Here is a 7760-nt window from a genome sequence, read left to right as displayed (position 1 = left end):
CAAGCATTAAGGTATGGTTTCACAATTTCAACAACAAGAGGCATTTTGGATGCCCATATCATATCCAAAAGACAACCTGTACAGGAATGGAAACGTAATCATAATGGTATATGAGAAGGGACATTCAAATGGTTATTTCGATGTGGAGTATCCCACCATTGTCACATAGACAATGTCACCAAATGGTTATTTCGATAAGTTATTGCATAATATTGTTACTCTTGTAATATTGGCAATGGTTGTTATGATGCTTCACAACATCAACAAGTTCAACGTTATTAGCATGGACTTCGCAATGAAAAGAGTATTGGAAGTCCATTGCTTGTCCTACCTGTACTAGGATTTTATTTTTAGTTTATCTTTATGTCTTATTCCAATATCAGTTGGAATACTTTGTCTTCTAGTGCTAGTCCACTTTAGTAAGGTTGAGCCTTAAGTTTAATATATTTGAGTTTGTTTTCTAGTTAGAGTGAGATAGTGATGTTTGTGTCTTGCAGTAAGAGAGAGATTGTGATTTTATAAATAGTGGGAGAAACTTATGTGAAGAGTCCTGAATATAGGGAGGTGAGGCATCCTTATCTGATTTGAAAAGAGAGAGAGAGGGAGAGAGTAGAGAGGTATCCATTTTAGTAAGGTGTGTGAGAGAGACTTTTTGATTGGCTTAATTTTTTAATAAAATATTTTTCTCTCTCCTATTTTTTATTTTTTTGTTATTTTTTATAATATTTATTTTAGATCTTAGGCTGATGCAGTCCATTTACTTTAGATAACGTGCTATGAACCCTATGTCATATCTTGCCGATGGAAGCATTTATGAATTCACAGTTGTCATCCCAACGTTTTTTAGATCCGGAATGATAGAACTTTTTTTTAGCACTTACATCTCTCTCTCTCTCTCTCTCTCTCTCTCTCTCTCTCTCTCTCTATATATATATATATATATATATATATATATATATATATAGAATTTACAAGTGTTACAACCGGAGGGCCATCAAATTTTTTGTGGAACTGATCAAATAACTACTCACATCAAACACTTAGAAGAGTACTTTGCAAAGGTTTGAGCTTGAAAACCTTTAAGCAAATAGAGAGGGATGGCAATTTACTCCGTTTGACTAGATATCCAACCCAAACCAATTTAAATGGGATGACTTTAAACCAACCCACAATGAATCCAGAGCAGATATGGATAATGATAAAATCTGATCTGAACCCAATCAGTGGGGGTTTATATATATATATATATATATATATATATATATATATATATATATATATATATATATATATATATATATATATATATATATATATGTATATATATATATATATATATATGTATATATATATATATATATATATATGTATATATATATATATATATGTATATGTATATGTATATATATATATATAGATGTATATGTATATATATATATATATATGTATATGTATATATATATATATATATGTATATGTGTATATATATATATGTATATATATATATGTATAAATATATATATATGTATATATATATATATATATGTATAAATATATATATATATATATGTATAAATATATATATATATGTATAAATATATATATATATATATATATGTATAAATATATATATATATATATAAATATATATATATATATGTATAAATATATATATATATATATATATATATATATATATATATATAAATATATATATATATATATATATATATATGTATATGTATAAATATATATGTGTATATATATATATATATATATATGTAGATATATATATGTGTGTGTATATGTGTGTGTATGTGTGTATATATATATGTATGTATATATATATATTCTAGTAGAATATCCGACAATATTCTAGCAGAACGACACTAAATTTTTTTTCCTTTGACTTATCTAGAAACAACTTGCTTCTACCCAAGTCTTAGACAGATAAAAATAAATAAAAAGGTTATATAGCAATAAAAGAATGGAAGGTATATCTAGAATTCATTTATTATGATCTGTTAAGCCATTACAAGTGCACCATGCTTTGGGTTGGAAAGAACTGTATGCCATCAAATGATAGCATAGCTCAAATTATAGACAAAACTTCTTTGAACAGATAGGTTGAAACTTATTTGTTCTCCTGTGCAAAATAATAATCCGAATGAATATAGAGAGCATATATTTGATGCTTGAAAACCTGGTGCCCAATCAATTTTGGCATTGCACCTGCAAGCTAGAAAGAAAGCTTCAAGTCTAATCTAGCTTCCAAATCAAAATCCAACAGCATATGATAAAAGGAAAAAAGTTATGAGATGATCAATGCTCCTTACAAAGTCATGTATACCAACTACAGCCCAAAGCTTCTTCCTGCAAATCAGCACAGGCTCCATTTTCTTCTCCTCCTTTTCCAACTAGAGAATTGAGACGTCCCAAATGAACTTGGGTGTAAGATCTCTGATTCTTGAGATAATAGAGTCCGCAAATCGAATGACGTGACAAAATCCTGGAACATTAAATCTGTGTAAGAAGACTTTGTACTCTTAAATCGTGAAGACCTTTACTGAAAGTGGATTGATTAACAAATGCGAGGCATAATGTAAAATTAGTGAGGCCTGTCTATAAGGAACAACACAAGAAAATAATGAACTTTTACGCGTAGATCATTTCTTACTGTGGTACTATTCCCTAATATTTTTTTATAAAATGGTAAAGAAAAGCTTGTGAAGTACTTGCTTCTGATAAGAAGTGTGCTATCTAAAAGAGTTTGGTCCAGTCGAGTTCCAACGCAATTGTGGCTTTTTTCTGCGGGAGCCCCATCATGCTCGATATAGTCCCAGCTAAAGTCTGCCAATAGGCCATTACTATTAAAGGGCGTCCCTTACTATGTCGGCCCAGAGCTAAAAGAGGTAGAGGGCTCTATTTCTGATCCATCTGAGGGACTCATTGGGCTCACCAAATACAGCTCTCAAGTCTACAATGAAGGGAAGCTAAAGGAGCTATTGGAATTGCAGATTTTAAAGGCCACGCCCATCTAGTTAATGACAAATTCCAACCTCCCAATGAAGAATCGTGGAGAAGAAAGTGCAGCAAATGTAGCGAAACAGCGGCTGGAGGGTAGTTCGGTCGGTTCTCTCAATCCCTCTTTCAAACCCCGTACACCATGAGGAGGCAGTTTTGAAGATTAAGGAAGCTATTGGTTATAGGCAGGACAACGTGGTTTGAAAAGGAATTCTGAATTGTCCCATGAACCTAGTGAGGGAGTGGATTGTGATGAGGATGAGAAGTCCCCAAATCTGAATTCTATTAACTCATGAAATTCTAGCTGTAGAATTATGGAGGGCGGATAAACCCTTTTTCAAGTAGTGCATTCAAAAGAATCGTTCAGTTACACAACCTGATGACTTGTGTTTTGTTTGAAATATGCCTGTCTAGTAGAAGTTTAAATTAAACAAGGTCTCATTTTTCTAATGATTAGGGTTTCTATGCGATTGAGTCCTAGAGATTGTCTGGTGGTATTATTGTTACCCTGGAGAATGAATTGTGCAACTATTGATGTATTTAATAACTGCAATCAGCTAGTGGTGTTTGTTATTTCAGAATATAATACTGATCCTTGGATTCTATCTGCTATATATGCCATACAGAGTACAAACAACGGAGGATCCTTTCACTACAACAAAAAATCTGTTTGCCGACCCTATATTGCCGACGCTAGATAAAAGCGTCGGCAAAATTTTTTCTTGCAACAGTAAATGCCGACGCTTTTGGAAAGCGTCGGTACAAAATCTTCCGCCGACGCCTTTGTTAGGTTATCACCGACGCTTATAAGCGTCGGCATAAGGGATAAATGCGACGACGCTTATAAGCGTCGTCGGACTTCATTTCTCCCACAACAAAACCCGATCGACCCTCTCCCTCCGCAGCCTTAAATCCCTACTATCCCTAGCTCGCTCGCGCCGACCGACTCCCCCCTCCCTCCGCCGATCTCAGCCATTCCCCTCCTTCGAGCGACCCCAAATCGCGTTCCTCCGCCGCATCTCCTTCCCCTCCGCCGCATCTCCGTTGGCCTCCTCTCTGTGGATATCTCCCGCCTCCTCCGCCGCAGAGCACTCACGCGGCGTTTGAAGTTTGGAGCCGGCAAGGACAGGGACAAGGCCAGGTTTGGGATCTTCTTCTCTTGCTTCGATCTTTAAATTCTAGATGTTCTGGATCTTTAAATCCGTGCTTGCCACCGCCATCCACACCGGCAGAGCCTGAGGGTAGCTATCCTCCTCCGCCGCCTGGGATGCCGAATTCTGAATACTACCCTCCATCATCAGGTTCATGGGTTTGCTCACATTGTTACTGGGATTTCTTCTATGCAGTAGCCTTCCCAATCTTTTCGTGCTCGCCGCTCGGGATCGCCCTCCGCCCTCATATCCTACCGCTCCGCCGCTCGGGATCGCTCTCGCCTCCCTTCTCCTCCAACCCCTTGCGCGGCTCAGGTGAGATTTCTTCTCCTCTTCTCTTCTTCTTCCTAATATAGATATCCGCTCGTAGAACCATGGAACCATGGACTCGCACCGCTCCTCCATCCTTCTTGCCCCATCGTCTCCGCCCCCGACCCCTCCCCGGCCGCCAGCACAGCCACCGCTCCGCTCCGCAAACTCATTTCTCGGACCGAACGGCATTCGCCCTTCCCTCTATTCCCTCGTTCCCATATTTTCCCCAATCTCTCCCTCCCTCCCTCCGCGATGCCCTCCGAGTTCTCCGTCAATTTCACTCCGCCATGATGACCAGTCCAATCCAAGAAGAAAAACTCCGTGATGGCGGAGGGCTCCACCTTCTCCTCCCCCAGAAGCCCCTCGGCACCCCGAGCGGCGGCGGCGACCCTGTCCCAACCCCCAACCCCGTCATTCTAAATCCGTATTATGATTTATAATTTTATTATTTTTAGTCATATTAGTTTTGGTTCAAACTCAACATTTATTGGCCGGTCCATAACCCGTACCAATCCATGCCAGCTCATGCAGGGACATGTTATAGCATGCCAATATGTGCCCCAGTCTTGAAAGTTGATACAATTTCATTGCTATCGACAGCTGCAAAACTCTTTTCCTTATACTAATGTTTCGACTTTTATGTATCCTGTAGAACCACGGTGTCTGCTCTTCTTCCTGCAAAGGTTTACAAGATGGGCACAATTCTTTCATTCTGGATCTATGCCTGTACCAGTTTACTGGAGTTCCATATATACTATCACAGCATTGTTATGTTTTTAAAACATTTTAACAGTCATGGGGTTTTGAATTTGGACTGGTTAGGCATGATCGATGTCTATTACTCATTGTAAGTCTTAAAAGTAGATGAATTAGAGAATAGCAGAGAAAATATAATTGCTTTGAATTTTCACTTTTGCTTTTACTAAACAATTTTATTTCTGTTGTCAGGGAAAAAGAATTAGTAACTATGGTACATGTTTCTATTATAAGAAATCTGGTACATGTTTCATCTGTTCTCCTATTTGCTAATGAATTATCATCACTGATTAAACAGATAGTTATAATCTGCTAATGCTATTCCTTTCTAATAACTGTTTCTTTTGCCTAATGGTGCTATCCTTGCCTGTTACATGCGTAATTATATATGAATAAGAACAGAAACTTTATGTTCTTATTCATATATACTAAATTAAACCTTGGTACCGTATAGGTATCTTACCGGCATGGTACGGTCAGTATGGGGTGGTACAAATCAGTATGACAGACCTTATGTATAACAATGGCCAAAGTAAAATTCTCGAGTTTCTTCAACCATGGTAGCTGGAAAGTTTCTATTGAGGGTGCTTCGCACAAGTAATCATCCTCAATTTTTTTAACCCCTATCACTTTAGTGTGAACTTAGTGTCCATTCAACACATGCTTTATGAATGATTGGATGCCCATGACTTTTATTTATGGTTCCATCTAGGATGCTGTTTGTTCTGTCACTCCACATCTTTGTTTACTGCACTGAATCATTGTTCCAAGTAACCACATTTCTTGCAATATTTTTGTGTTGCATGCACTTCAGCTAGCAGAAGTAGTTGTTGTGTCCTAGTTTTTGCTAGTGGTTTCTCCTGTTGTTATTGTTTGTTTATCAATCATGCTATTTAATCTGGCTTCTATTAAATTTACTGATATATAACTTGCAGGGCACTGGGGATTTGATGACTGCACTTTTGCTGGGATGGAGCAATGTAAGGGTTTTACTTACCATTTTCAGCTCAATAGCGCCATATTGTGACATCTATTCATATTTTAGAAAGTAGCAGTGATTTATTTTGCATTATGCTGTTCAGAAATATCCAGACAATCTGGACAAAGCCTCAGAGCTTGCAGTATCAAGTTTGCAGGTAATTATTTTTTTTTGCCTCCTAGCATTTTTCCTATGATTCACCTTATAAGCTTCTTATGACCAATCCTGTCGAATGAATTCTTTGCTTTTGTGGAACTGGTTGGTTGTTATCTACTTATATGCTATGCTTAATATTTAATTAATATTTTCCCTTTCATCTTATGCTATAAAAACTAAAGGAAGAGCATTAACCAATACAAAGACACTATAAACAATGATTCATGAATGATTGGTTAATTATAAGGTTATTATAATTAGTTTTGAACTAGGTGGTCAAACTGAATTTTCCTAGAAATATACATCACTATAATAACCTTATAAGGTTATTATAAGGTTATTATGATACTTTATGGTCAATATGATATGTTTGAATTTTGGTATATAAAGCTTACATGAGAGTTTAAGCCTCAAGTGCCAGAATCATAGCTGCTGCATTTGTGTTATTCTAACCTTTAAATATAGGGTGTATCAGCTGTTTCTTGATGTGAAAAGATCGGCACAGTATTTAATGGAGTACCAGAGCCAGTATATGTTCAATGAAGTGCTGAGGGAGGCAGATGAAGATGAAACCACACAATTTTGATCTGGGACATGTAGAGTTCTATCTGAATGTTTACTTGTCATGGTAGGGTAGGATTACAATCGAAGTATTCTGCTCTTGCTTAATTTATGTACTATGGTTGTGTGGAATCTTGGATCAAGTCAAAAACAAGATTTCCTATGTAGAGGGATGTGTTCTGTTTAATACTTTAAATCTTTGACAGACTAGTTGGTTTTCTTCTATATTGGTTCACACATTTTTCTTATCGCAATGGAGCTCTTTGATTCAAGGTTTTTTCCTTGACAGGATGATTCTGTATTCTTGGCCGGCTCATCTGTATGGACCTTGCATTGATGAAAGGCATGAACACTTGGTGAGCGAAAGAACAAGTACTTGCAGGTGTCATGGTACGAAAACATGACGTGGATTTCTAGGAACCAACATTCTGAAGCTTTCCTCAATCCAGGGAACCCCGAGTTTTTTGGCCATCACCAGATTCGCGCCTTAAAGCAGAAGCTTTCATTCTCTTTCGGCCCCGTTGCATTCCAGAACAGACTGTATAATCTTTGTTTGTGGTGGTTAATTGATATTAGAATGGCCTCAACACCTGAAGGTACTTCTATATTTGAACATATTTGAGCCTCTTGATAAGTCATTAAATATTTATGGCATTAAATATCTTTAATGCCATAAATGCAGAATCATAATATTTAATGCCATAAATATTTTTTTTAACGAAAAAATATTCTAACGACGCTTTAAAGCGTCGTTAAAATCACGAAATTTTTTTTAAAAAAATAATATTCTAACGACGCTTTAAAGCGTCGTTAAAATCACG

General features: G+C 36.6%; 1 long non-coding RNA gene across 1 annotated transcript; it reads left to right on the top strand.

Moving 5' to 3' along the window:
• Positions 1-5800: 5800 nt before the first annotated feature.
• On the top strand, positions 5801-7149 carry LOC148714283 (uncharacterized). Its single transcript, XR_016396167.1, has 2 exons — positions 5801-6223; positions 6326-7149. It is a non-coding gene; the product is annotated as an uncharacterized LOC148714283 (long non-coding RNA).
• Positions 7150-7760: the final 611 nt, after the last annotated feature.

This window comes from Phoenix dactylifera, chromosome 8 (genome assembly GCF_051530095.1).
Source record: "Phoenix dactylifera cultivar Ajwa chromosome 8, Ajwa_hap1_PhDact_Kaust_v1.1, whole genome shotgun sequence".
Classification (NCBI taxonomy): Eukaryota; Viridiplantae; Streptophyta; class Magnoliopsida; order Arecales; family Arecaceae; genus Phoenix; species Phoenix dactylifera.
Note: the sequence above shows the minus strand (reverse complement) of the source record. Positions and strands in the feature narration are given on the sequence as shown.